Below are 13,897 nucleotides of genomic sequence, written 5' to 3' on the forward strand. Positions count from 1 at the left end.
CTTTGGCCCAACCATTCTTTTGTTCATGTCAAATTGGCCTCTAGCCCATTCATTCTTTCATTCATATCAAACTGGCCTCTGGTCCATTCATTCTTAGCGAATGGCCTTAGGCCCAACCATATGGCATAGCAAACATTTGTCCACAATTCAAATCAACAGACTCATAAAACTTATAGAGAAATAAGCGGTTGGACAAACAACATATCTCAAAATATCTTCATTAAGATATTACTCACAGTGATCGGCTAGATGATTTGCCCTGGAGCTCGACCCTACACATTCCATGAACACAATGGGTCACAAACAATCCAATTTGTTCTTAATTCACATATTCCTCTTTAGGCTTCTTTCTTATTCTTTTAATTCATTCATAATGCTCAATGCATGCCTAAGAGTACTTAGAAGTGAAAGAGAACGGAAAATGAAACACAGAACATCTTTACAAAATTTCTGAAACAGGGGTCCGCGCTCGAGCGTGGACTTCCCCGTTCGAGCGGACCCATGAGGTCTGCAACAGTACTGGTTACATCATTTTTACGCTCGAGCGTGAACTCGGATGCTCGAGCTGAAGGTCATTCTACATAGCTCCCCCGCTCGAGCGTGAACTTCCCCACTCGAGCGAACATCATGTCTGCAAAATATTCTGGGAGCTCGTATTTTACGCTCGAGCTGCGGTTCCCCCGCTCGAGCGGACATCAAGAATTCCAAGTTTTCCAGAACTTGTTCTTGAGCTCAAGCTCGACCTCCAAAGGTTCAAAACTCATAATTTTGGTTCCAAAACATGCAAATACATTATATATCATGAGTATACAAGCAAGATGAGGTCAATTGCTCAAAATCATGGTCCAATTCTTCAAAATAAATCAACATTTCTTGGTATAATCAAGGCTCATGCATTCAAATCTCATATGAGCTCCATATCTCCAATAATCAAACATGCATGTCAAAAATATGGTGCAAATGGTGTTCATTCTCATGAAGCTCAACTAAAACCATGCTTGCATGTATGATTCAACCCATAATCTTTCATAATTCAGATATTACATGCTAGATTATGTAATTTCATAGGAATTCTCTACATGCATGCACACATGGACTTCAATCTCAACTTAATCAACTCAATTCATGATCTAACTCACCATTTAAGCTTCAATTCACAAAATCACAACTCAAACTCATGAATTAAGGGTTGATTACTCACCTAGGAGCTTTAATCTTCCAAACTTATGCTTAATTCTTGAGTGTAGCTTCAAAATTCTCAAGCTTCTTGATCAAACCTTCAATCTCCTACACTCTACCTCTCTAATTCGGTTCTCTCACTCTCTAGAGAGCCAAAATCAGCCAAAATGAAATAAAAGAGAGGAATTGAGTATATAAGGGTCCTTTGTATAGGCTCTCATAAGCACAATTAATTAAGATTAAATAATTGAGCACTTAAGCACCAATTTAATCTATTTAATTTGATCCGAATCAATTTTCAATTAAATTTCACCGTAGGCTCTAAAAATTACGCCCATCACAATGGTGCAGTCAGTTTCGGGTTCCGTGGCCGATAGGGCCTTCAATTTAAATTCCAAGGCAGATAATCAAACAGATATTTCTACGGTGAACATATAGAAATTCAAAACCACATATTTTCACATAAATGGAACACAAAATCATATCACACAGATAATCACATTCATAATAAGGACCAATTAGCATAACACGGAACATGGTTATCACAGTTAAGTTGCTACATCTAAAAATTTTTAATAGATGTTGCAAAAATTCACTCACGATGTTAGGCACTTTCCATTGGTGAAACGGTTTCATGCTCTTACAATGAGGCTAAATAAATAATTTGAGATTCGGGCCTGGACTATCAAAAAATACATGTATGCAAGAACGATTGTGTACTTTTTTGGATGGAGTATGAAAATGAAGACGAGTGTCTTGCTTGCAAAGCGCCAAGATACAGAGTTCGTAAAGGTAAAGATAAAGGTAAAGGTAAAAAATCTCTCTCATGGTTCTGCAATACTTTCCTGTAAAACCAAGGCTACAAAGGCTATTCATATCAAGGAAGACGGCAACTGATATGAAGTGGCACAAGAATAAATGTGTAAAGGAGGAAAATGTATTGCATCATCTGGCTAACTCTGAAGCATGGAAAGATTTTGACAAAAAGCATGAGTCATTCGCCAAAGATCATTGTAATGTTAGGCTCGGACTAGCTAGCGACAGTTTTAACCCGTTTGGAAACATGAGTAACTCATATAGCATATGGCCAGTTTTTCTTGTCCAATATATTTACCACCATGGAAATGTATGAAGGATCCATTTTTTATGATGCATTTGCTTATTCTTGGGCTTAGGGCTCCCGGATTTGACATTGATGTGTTTTTATGGCCATTGATAGATGAATTAAAGGAGTTATAGAAGGAATGGGTAGAGACATACGATGCATCAAATGGCCAAAATTTTTAATTGCGTGCCGCATTATTAAGGACCATCAATGATTTCCCTGCGTATGGTAACCTATCCAGTTGGAGCACCAAAGGGAAATTGGCTTGTCCTTCACGTCAAACACAGTGGTTTAAATATGAAGTGCTCCAATTCTTTGCAAAAACATTGGGTTTTAATTCTATTTTGTGCATTTGATCTGAAATCTCTTTGGCTTGTGGATTCTTTCTCTTTTTGATTTTGACAATTTCCTTTTCTTTTCTTTTTTCTTTTTTTTCTATTTGATGATATAACCCATTTTTGCTCACTATTATTATTTTTATTTTCACTAACATTTTCATTTAAATTAAAACTTTTAAGAAGTAAATGTTGCTTGGTATAAACCATTGTTTAGTTTTGTATGCATTATAAAGTAATACAAATTCTTGGAAGAATTAAAGTTTCAGATTCAATATACGACGAATGAGTATTTCTTCATTCATTTCCATCCAATCAAAAAAAGATTTTTTTTGACTTGGAGTTGAGTGTATCTCAATTTTGCTTTTGGTTTTTTTTTTTTAATATATTTTTTTAATTTTTTATAATTAAATTGTCAGTGTTCATTATCCTCAGCATAGGGATAGCTACATTCTGTAATCTTCCTTGCACTTTTACATTTCCTTGGACTTGTGAAGGGATATTGGTATATAGTGTTCTGCTTTTAGATATGCTACCATTTTTTTCATGAAAACTAAATATTTTTTTCTTCCAATATTTTGTTGCAGATTGTTGATTCAATCATATCTCATGATAGTTTCTTAAATAATTGCTTTATAGAGCATAGTGTTGTTGGGATCTGTTCCCAGATAAACTCCAATGTGCACTTAAAGGCCTGCTCATGATTCATAGATGATTATATTCTTGACCTCATAATTGCAAAATTACATAGACAATTTACACTAACAGATTTTATGTAGAATATAGAAACTTTCTCATTACATCTTATGAAATGGATTTAATTTCTTTACTTTAGTGCAAATATCATTTCATCGTTTAAATATGGTTATTATCTTCTCTGTTGTACGATCATATTTCATTATGTTCTCTAAAATGAGTTGGAACATGATGATGATGCAAGACATGGTAATGCTTGATGCAAACAACTATGAAACCGATGGTGAAATTGCAGCAATGTTAGCTGAGGGAAGAGTTCCAATTGGAATAGGAGAAAATACAAGAATCAAGTACGGACTAACTTAGACTTTTCCACTTCCATTATTTTCCTGGAAAATCGTTTTCTACAACTTTTCCAATCTCTGATGGCCATTTGTAGGGTCTTATGCAGAGAACGAAATTGTCTTGTAAATTTTTTTTTTTAAAAAAAATTAAAAAAAGAAAAGAAAAGAGAAAACATGTCATTCCTCTCAAGTTATATTTCATTCAAGGGTAGTAGCTCAAACCTGTTCCCAAAGCAACTAATCTTAAATGTGATTTGCTAGTGGTATGCCACAAAGGCAATCTAGGAGACGTGGCTTGGGATTTTTTTTTTCATAGAACAGTTCTATCATTTAATTAATAAAAAATAAGTTTCATTTTGTCATGTTTATTTTGTATGTTATTATTCACATGATAAGTCCATATAGGGCCAGCCTTGGGGTAGGTTAAAAAATGAGGGCCTAATCCAACTTCTTCTAGTCTACAATCTTATCTTTGATTAATCATGTCACTAGAAAGATTAAATGGATTAATTATGTTGGCCCCATTCGGCATCACTTACAAGTTAGTTTTCAACCTTATCTATGATATGTTGGCCCCATTTGAATTGAATCTTCTAATGTGATATTGAAATTGTAAGCATATCCATAAAGTGGCACATATGTCACATGTTTTATTTATTATTTAATTATATTATTATGTAATTATTATATATATTTTAATCAGTAAACAATTGGGTAACTAACATAAAATAAAGTGGTTGCATGGGAAGTTACAACTTCCCTGATGGTGAAAAGTTATAAAGAGTTACACTTGGATCATAGGTCCAAGCCTATCTATATATGCCAGTGATAACTATCAAAACACAAACGTTTTTGTGGATAGAATAGGTTTGAAACTCTATTCCTTCCACTTTTTCATATGGTTCTATGAAAGTGTTTTGCAAGTGGTTTTGTTTATATATTCAAGACTCGATCAATCAAAAATAAGATTCAAAGGTTTAAACATCATGGCAGGAGGTATTTTTCTTTTATTAAATTATTTTAGTTCTCACAATTGGTATCAGAGCATCCTTCTATTATGTTATTCAACATTATTGTAATTTTATGGAGGTCAAATCTTGTTCTCACAATTGGTATCAAAGCATCCTTCTATCATGATCCTATGTTTCACTTTGTTTGATGTTACCTGTATATTGTGAAAACATGTTCCCTACTTATTATAATCATGGCTTTGTCTTTATCCTTGATAGCCTAAAACTTTGTTACGTGAACTGTGATGAGTCTTAGAGAAACAAAAACAAGAAATTGTTTTAATATCCATTCGCAGACTTTTCGTCTACTTTTTCATTGTTTGAAATTGATTTAGCCTAATGATCAAAGATATTTGGGTTGGTTTTATTCAAGCACATCTTCCCTATCTTGCTGAGTAAAATTAAAATATATATATATATATATATATATAAAGGGTTTCTGAAACTTGCTGGATTGCTTTTCTCACTATTAAAGATGAATTATTGCTTGATGTATATTAATTAGAGGCAATAGAATTCATCTTATTCTATAATAGTAGTGTTTACATTAATTTAGAAGTGTTCCTATTCTAAATTTGCTATGTTTTGGAAACCTACTGTATGTCATTAAGTATGAGTTTTCATTAATTGACACACATTGAAGACCATTTTGTATAAAGTTTAAAAATTCTCATGCTTTTCTTTGGATTTATTCAGTTAATTTTACAAGGCGTAAAAGACTTAAATTTATTTCTAGATTTTTATAAGGACATGATATTAAGGATATTTTGTTTATTATTGTTGCATGTTTAAATATTGAGTACATTCATTTGAATTTCATACAGTGAACTATTTTAACTTATCCTTTGTAACGCCCCAAAAATAATACCAATAACCCAATTTACACGAGAAGTGAATACAATAGAATTAATATACTTTCATTCATCAGAGTTTGAATCACAAAAGGTATTACATGCGTCATACATTCATAAATACTCATCCTGAATCTACAGCATGTGATACTAGATAATAACAATAAAATAAATGCCCTACGGGCTTACATCTTTCCAAGGCTTGCTTGGTTACAACAAAAGAGAGTCATAAGCTCTTTACATTTCATAGCCCTTGGCTTGAATGAACATATAAACACAAAACACCAAAAAGAAGAGCCTTCAGCTCCTAAATCCTCCCAAGCTACGCTCTTGGAGGAGGCATATCACTGGTACCTGAAAATGGTGTCCTAAATAGGGTGAGCCAAAGCCTAGTAGAAACAGTGTAACACAATATATAAGATTTAACTAAGATATAAGTGTCAAGTATGTATATTCAATACTCATAACCAAAACACATCTTCTTCACGTGACCACACGATGCCAACATTCCCATTTAGATCCATTCCCATTCATTCATTTCAAATTTGTTCACTTCATTTTAATTCATAGGCTAGATTTATAATTCATCGAATAACCCTAACTGAGACTACAACTCAATGGTTTTCAACCAACATAACAAACATATAAACACTTCAATGTTTCCATGTTACGAAAATTTTGTCCGCTGGATCGACACCCATGTATATATATAATTTCGGGACTTCATCTTGGACACTCCGACCAACTTAATTTCAATGTAGTCCATCCCCTATCTCCTCCCAAAATATGGAGTACATCCCATTTCTCCTCTCAAAACATTATACATATACAATATATTTAAAGATACCGTCATATTCAATGACATTCAATTATACATATTCAATGTATTTAACACACTGTCATATTCATTAACATAGTTAAATGATTAGTTTTAATTTACCTAATTCTCATGCAATTTCTATAACAATCATAACCATCCTCCACCGATGGCCCAGTATAGTTATTTCTAAATAGATATACCATCTTTGTAATAGATAATTCATCAAATAATAGGTGAGTGGTTTAACAAATCCAACTACATCATTCATTCATACATTTTCTCAATTTCACATTTCTCATACTAATTCCATTACTTATACAAAATAATTATTCAACACATATTAGGGCAAATTTCCCGCTTTACCAAATATCACTCCCTAGGCTATATTTCATCATTCTAACCCAAGGTAACCTCATATTCAAAACCCCATGTTCATTTATAGAACCCACATAGAAACCCCTCTCTCAATTTGGACCCAAACCCTAACTTGGCCCAAATCACTCCCAAACCACATAATTTATAAATAACAACAAATATCTTGGTTAAAAACCATATTAAGGTGTATAATATCCCTACCTCAAGAGTAAAAGCCCAAAGAGGGAGAAGAAGAAGTTCAAAAATGCACAAAACCAAGCTTTGTTCGGATGGAACAGAAGCCCACAAGATGCTCCACCTTTTTCTCAAAGGAAGTAGGGTAGAGATGTTTAGATCTTGGAGTATTTGTAGAGAGAATTCAAGTTTTAGAGAGAGAAGGAGCCAATTTAGGGTTTTGGGGTGAAATGATATAGAATTTCTGTGTGAAAATGGGCTGCTGAGGACTGATATACGCAAGGCTCGCTCGAGCGAAGGAGTTGTCACTCGAGCTACCAGATATAACAAGCGACCTCGCTCGAGCGCAAGAATCGTCGCTCAAGCGTGGAATATAAATCCCCAAAAGTTTTGCAGACAGAAGACCGTCGCTCGAGCACAAGAGTCCTTGCTTGAGCGAACAACGACACCCTCCCAAAACATTTGCAGGTCTGAACCAAGAACTGGGAGATCACAAATCTCGCTTGAGCGCAGGAGTTGTTGCTCGAGCGACCAAACACAAAAGGATGTCCTTGTTCGAGCGCAAGCAGCTTCGCTCAAGTGAAGGGACCAAAATCTGGACAACAACAATCTAGTCTAACTAGCAACCAACCTGTCCCAAACATGCCCAAGACATTCCAATACTCCAACTCAAAGGGTAGAAGGAAGAAAAGACATGTATAATAACATTCAAACCATGAAACCCGGGTCTAGAATGCAACAATAGTCGGGTCAAAACCGAGATCGCCATATCCTTTACAATGTAATATCATGTTACATGTATTAAGATTATTTATGCTATTAAAATTTATGTGAAATAAGAGCATGTATACACTATGTGTTAGACTTATGGAATTTATTTTGGTCCAACTTTTTCTAGTATAACGTTGAATTACATGTGTTGGGCCTTGGGATTTTTCATGTGATATTACTCTGATTCCATGTATTAACATTATGTGCATTAAAAGGTTATGTACTGGTTCTGATCATAAGGATTTGCTCACATTAATAAATTATGCCATAATTAAAAAAAAAATTATTCTATTTTAAGAGTAGCCACAGAATCTTAAGATATAAAAAATGTAGTGATCATCAGTATTTTGATCACATAAAGGTAAAAATTAATTTGACAATTTTGTATTGCAATTATGTTTTATAAATAATTTCTCTGTTCCATCGGAAAGTAGTTATCTATGAAATTTAATTGGAATAAGATAATGATTTGGGTATTAAAGGGATTGGACGCTCTGAACCCACAGGTATGAGTTTTCTTTTCCTTGAATATTTTGGAATTCATTAGTCTTATTATAAAGTAATAGCAAATCTAATATAGTTTATGACCTCTGCCCACAAGGAGGTTTAGATTTGTTACTGAATTTGACATTGGTTGATTTAGACTATAGTTATTGTTTCAAAACATTAATGATGTTCTTGGTAATTGCAATGATTTCTACATCTATACTGTCTAATGAGGCTTTCGTATTCCATTCTTGAACGGCGATAATTTTTCAGACTGGAAGGACAAAATCCTTTTGACATTAGGGTGCATGGCAATGGCTCTGTTTGGTGTAATTGGGAGAAGGTGATTATAGATTATGACTTAACAAATTATAGATTATAGCTTTGAACATAAGTTGTTAACATGTTTGATGCAGCTGTGAGATTATATATTTAATCAGTAGAGTAGTGTTTGGTTGAATAAGCTGTAAAATAGTTTTTTGTTGTGTAATGTCCTTTTTACCCTTATAAGATATAAAATTTGTGATTTTATTTACAATACCTTTTTTTTTTCTTTTTATTCATTTTATTTTATTCTATTTTCTTTTTCTCCTTATTTTCTTTTCTATTCTTTCTTTTTTTTCTTTTCTCTTCTGTCTTTTTTTTTTCTTCTTCTCTTCTTTTCTCTTATTTCTTTGTTAATTTTGTTTAATTTATTAATTCATAATAATTAATATCAATTAATATTCATGTATTTATATTAATGTTGTGATTTTATTAGTATCAATCAGCAACAATTGTTAATTTTTCCTTTTCTTCAATTTTAATTTAAAAAAAAATTGTGATTCTTTTTTATTAATTTTTTTTTCATTAGAATACCAATTAATAATATAAAAAAATTTATTTTTTAATTTATTAATTCATTACAAAATATACCAATTTTATTAATTTATTAATTTTTTTTAAACAAAACCTAGCTACTGCTACTGGTGGCTAGGGTTTCACATCGCAGATCGCGATCGCGATGGCAACAAACAACGCGATGGTGGTGGAATGAGGATCATTCTGGTTTGAGATCGCAGATGCGGTGGTGAGCTCTAATTCGTCACCGTTAGACTATCTCACAATGCCTGCAAGAGCATAAAAGGTCGATCATCACGTCGTCAATGGCGGTGGTTAAGGTTAGGGTTGTCGATCGTGACGCTAGGGCATTGCCCCTCTGGATTGTGAGAGAAAGAGAGAGAGAGATAGAGAGAGAGAACAACTCAAAATCCTAGCCGAAAATCTTAGACACGGCACAATGCTGGAGAGAGAAAGAGAGAGCTCTGGTTCACCGGAAAAGAGAGCTTTTGTTCATCATCAATTGCGATAAGGGATGGCGGGGCGACGACGAAAGCGACGAACAGAGAGAGGAGAGGGTTTCTTGATCATAACGGAGAGAGGAGAACCTCACCGGAAATCACGATCACCCACCAAAAATTGCCTCTCTCTCTCTCTCTCTCTCTCTCTCTCTCTCTGAGTCTCAATGAACAGTAAAGAGAAGATTAGGATTAATATATATACAGCGGTATAAGAGTAAATACCTTCAAATACTAAGGATATTTAAGTAATTTTGAAGCCCTCTTCCGCATAATCCACATGTGGAAGCGGCTGGGAGCTGCTTCTAATTTTCAAACGAATTTACCTTTAAAAAAAAAGCTATAGAAGTTGAACTTGTTGCCTTTAAGTTTAACCAAACAGTCTGTAATAGCTTTTAAAAAGCCAAAAGCTATAATCTGCTCAAAGTAAGCCAGACCAAACAGGCCCAATATAGCGATCCTGGTTTTCCCTTCCTTATTTACTGTAATCCGGACTCGGTTCCGTTGATAGTTGTTGTTGTCTTTATTTCATTTCTGTTCTTTAACTCTTTGTATTTGAGTTTAGAATTGTCTTGGGCGTGTTTCGAACAGATTGGTTGAGCTTTTGTCCCAACTCTTGTTGCCCAGATTTTTAGTGATCTGCTCGAGCGGGTCTTCTTGTGCTCGAGCGGAGTTTGCATACCTTCAGTAAATTGTCCGTCTGCAAAAATACTGCAGATGTGTTTTTCACGATCGAGCGGATTTCCTTATGCTCGAGCGGGTATTCGATGTCTGTAAAAATACTGGAAGAGTGTAATCTACGCTCAAGCGGGTGTTCCTTTGCGCTTGAGCGGGTGGAGTTTTGCAGTTGTGTCTTGGCACTCGAGCGGGTCATACGTATATCAGTTGGCAACTGGGTCATTTCAGATCACTTTTTTAACTTTCACTCTCTCTCTTACTTTTCAAAAACCTATTTTGAGAGCTTCTCTCACTACATTTCACCTTCTCTCTAAGGTTTGATCTAGTTTGAGTGATCTTCTACCTTAGTTCCTTTGCATAAAGTGTAGAGCTTGGCTTGGGCTACCTATCAATCCGAAAATCTTGGGATTTGGAGCACTTTCGATTTTCTTCACCTTCTCCTTTGGGCTTCGAATTTGAGGTAGGGATAACTATTCATATTTATGGTCTTTGACATAAACTTGTGTTCATTTTGATGTAATGTTGTAGTTGGGAAAGTTTGGGAGTTAGGGTTTCAAACCTTAAAATATGAAAAGAGGGTTTTTCGTTCAATTGAACTACATATGTGTATTTGAGCCTTAAAATGAAGTTATTTGAGGTCTATTGATGATATTTGGACCTTTGGGTCAATATTGGGAGAAATGGGAAAAAATGCCATATTTGGGTTATATTGGGTCATTTGTGTAATTAATGACTTTCGTTGTGAAATAGTGAAATTGGGAAGTTATGAGACAGAATGGTGGGGTTGGATTGATTAATCACTCACTTTTGAAAATATTGATAACTTATCTGTTGATGTATTTATTATCTGTTTAGAAATAATTACTTTGGGCTATCGGTGGAGGATAGTCTTGCTTTGGGCTATCGGTGCATGATGATTAGGTGAATTAAAACTAATCGGTTGAATATCTCTTTGAATACGATGGTTGGAATAATACATCGAATTTGTGTATTGATTGATCATGTATATGATAATTGTTTATATACATTGTATTGTGTGGGAGGAGATAGGGGATATACTCCACGGTTTGGGAGGAGATAGGGGATGGACTCCTAAACCGGATATTATTTGGGAGGAGATAGGGGATGGACTCCATTGATACAACAAATCTATGTATCTATTGTGAAGTATGGAAATGTTTTAACATGAAATTGATACAGCAAATACGTGTATCTATTATGAAGTATGGAAGTGTTTGTTATGAATTTTAATTCATTTGAGTTGTTGATATTGGAAAGGTTTTTAACATGAGCCGTAGTCTCATGGGAATTGTTTGGCCAGGTTCTGAGCCTTGTTTATAAATCGAAATTTGTTAAGTAAAATGAACATGGACATATTTGTCATGGGGTTGGATGGTGTTGTAAGTTGGTTGACCAGTGTTCACATTTATCGAATGCTCATGTTTTAGTCATTGTTTATATTATGTTTAGCATATCTCTATTGGGCGTTGGCTCACCCTACATGGGACATCATTTTCAGGTGCGGGTGATATGCCGCCTCAAGGACTTAGCTTGGAAGGTTTTAGAAGCTAAAGGCTTACTTTTGTAATTATTTTGTGTATTACATGTAATTCAAGCCAAGGGCTTATTTTGTGTTTTGAGTTAGTACTCTTTTTTTGTAACCAAGTGTTGGCTTGGAAAGTTGTAAGCCCGTAGGGTATTTACTTTTGTTGTCAACATGTAATACCTTTAGATTAAATACTCTGATGAATGGAAATATGTTTATTTCTCCTATGTTTATGGATGTCACGAATGTTTAGTTTATGGGTTTATTTTGAGGGCGTTACACCCAATGTGTGTTAACTGTGCTAGTGGTTTGGCATTGACACTAATTTTTGGATTTGGTCAGCCCAATAACACTATTATGAAGACAAAAGTGATTGTGGCTGGCTAAAAAATTAGCCACTGACATTAGCACACCCACTAGTAGCTAATTTTATATTGGTTATGGTGTGCTAGTGTCAGTGGCTAATTTTTTAGCCTGCCATAATCACTTTTGTCTACACAATGGAAGTGTTAATGGCCAAACCCAAAAATTAGTGTCAATGGCTAAACTATTGGCCACAGTTAACACACACGTGGCCAGCAGAGAGAGAGAAAGAGAGAGGGGCTAACCCTTTTCAATTATTATTTATTTTATTTATTGTTTATATATATATACACTCTTAACACACATCTTAACACATACTTTAATATATTTATTACACCACCATTCAATTTCTAAAATTAACAAACTCTTAACATATATTTTTAAATTCCACTTTTATCATTTTTATTATATAACAAACCATTTTTTAGTTACTCTAGTGTAATGTTCTAACAACACCCTTATTTTTTATGCATTATTATGAGTGGGTCCAAAAGACCAACGATTTTCAACGTGATAGGACTGGCAGAGTTCAATCAAAACGACTTCGTGCACTTCATTTTACTGGTTAGACCATTCTACCCCTCAACTTTTCTCAAAACTCTTCAACTGTTGATTTTCAACTGATCAAAATAAATCTCCAAGTGGGTCCCAATGCTCTTATCCACAGCAGATCTTATCTATCACTCTCGATTTCTCTCTCTCCGACCGTCCATGGCTTGTTTCTCTGCAACTCAGCTCTACTCTCTTTCGTGGAGGTTCTCTGTTAAACCTAGACCACAAAACCTTAAGGCCATGTTTGTTTGGGCGGACTGGATTAGCATTCCCATGACTAATAGTCCTAGGACTACCAATCCGTTGGATTATGTATCATATCTTAACTAATAGTCAAGTTTAAAATAATTAATCCGTAATTTAATTGTTTAACCAAACATTGGATTAATCATTTTATTGGACTATTAGTCCAATCCCAAGCTCATGTCCACCCAAACAAACATGGCCTAAGAGTGTGTTTGTTTTGAAGGATTATTTCATGGGATTAGACTATTAGTTTAGACTAATAGTTCATTGTTTGGTTCAATTTTTTTGCTCTAGATTATTAGTCCCGCTGGACTATTAATCCCATATGAGGGATTATTGTATCCTAAGGGGAGGGATGAGATTATTTCCATGGGATTGGTATCCCCATAGGACTAATGTGTAAAATGTCCATTTTACCCTCATGCTATTACTTAATAAACAATTGGAAAAGGGTAAAATAGTTGTTTAAAAATCTTAAAATTATTTTTTTAGTGTAGTTAATTTAAAATCGTATATTAAATAAAAATGATAAATTATAAATTATAAATTAAAATTAATTAAAAATAATAAATTAAATTTAATTAAAAATAATAAATTAAAAAATTATATATAATTTTAATAGTGTTGTTAAAAATTTAAATTTATATATTAAATAAAATTATTTTTTTAGTGTTGTTAATTTAAAATTATATATTAAATAAAAATAAAAATTATAAATTTAATTTAATTGAAAACAATAAATTAAAAATTATAGCCTTATAAATTAAAATTTTTAGTGTTGTTAGATTATAAATTATAGATTATAAATTTAAAATTATATATTAAATAAAAATTATAAATTAAAAGGGTAAAATAGTTTTTTGAACATTTATCCTTATTCAATTCGTCCAACCAAATATTGGATTCACTAAAAATAATTTAATCCAGACATCTAATCCTATGACTAAACAAACATAAGATACAAATCCAGTCCAACCAAATAGTCCGAAGACAATATATTCCAGGACTCACAGTCCGATGGATTACAAT

Source organism: Camellia sinensis, chromosome 7 (assembly GCF_055761805.1).
Source record: "Camellia sinensis isolate YWXY chromosome 7, ASM5576180v1, whole genome shotgun sequence".
Classification (NCBI taxonomy): Eukaryota; Viridiplantae; Streptophyta; class Magnoliopsida; order Ericales; family Theaceae; genus Camellia; species Camellia sinensis.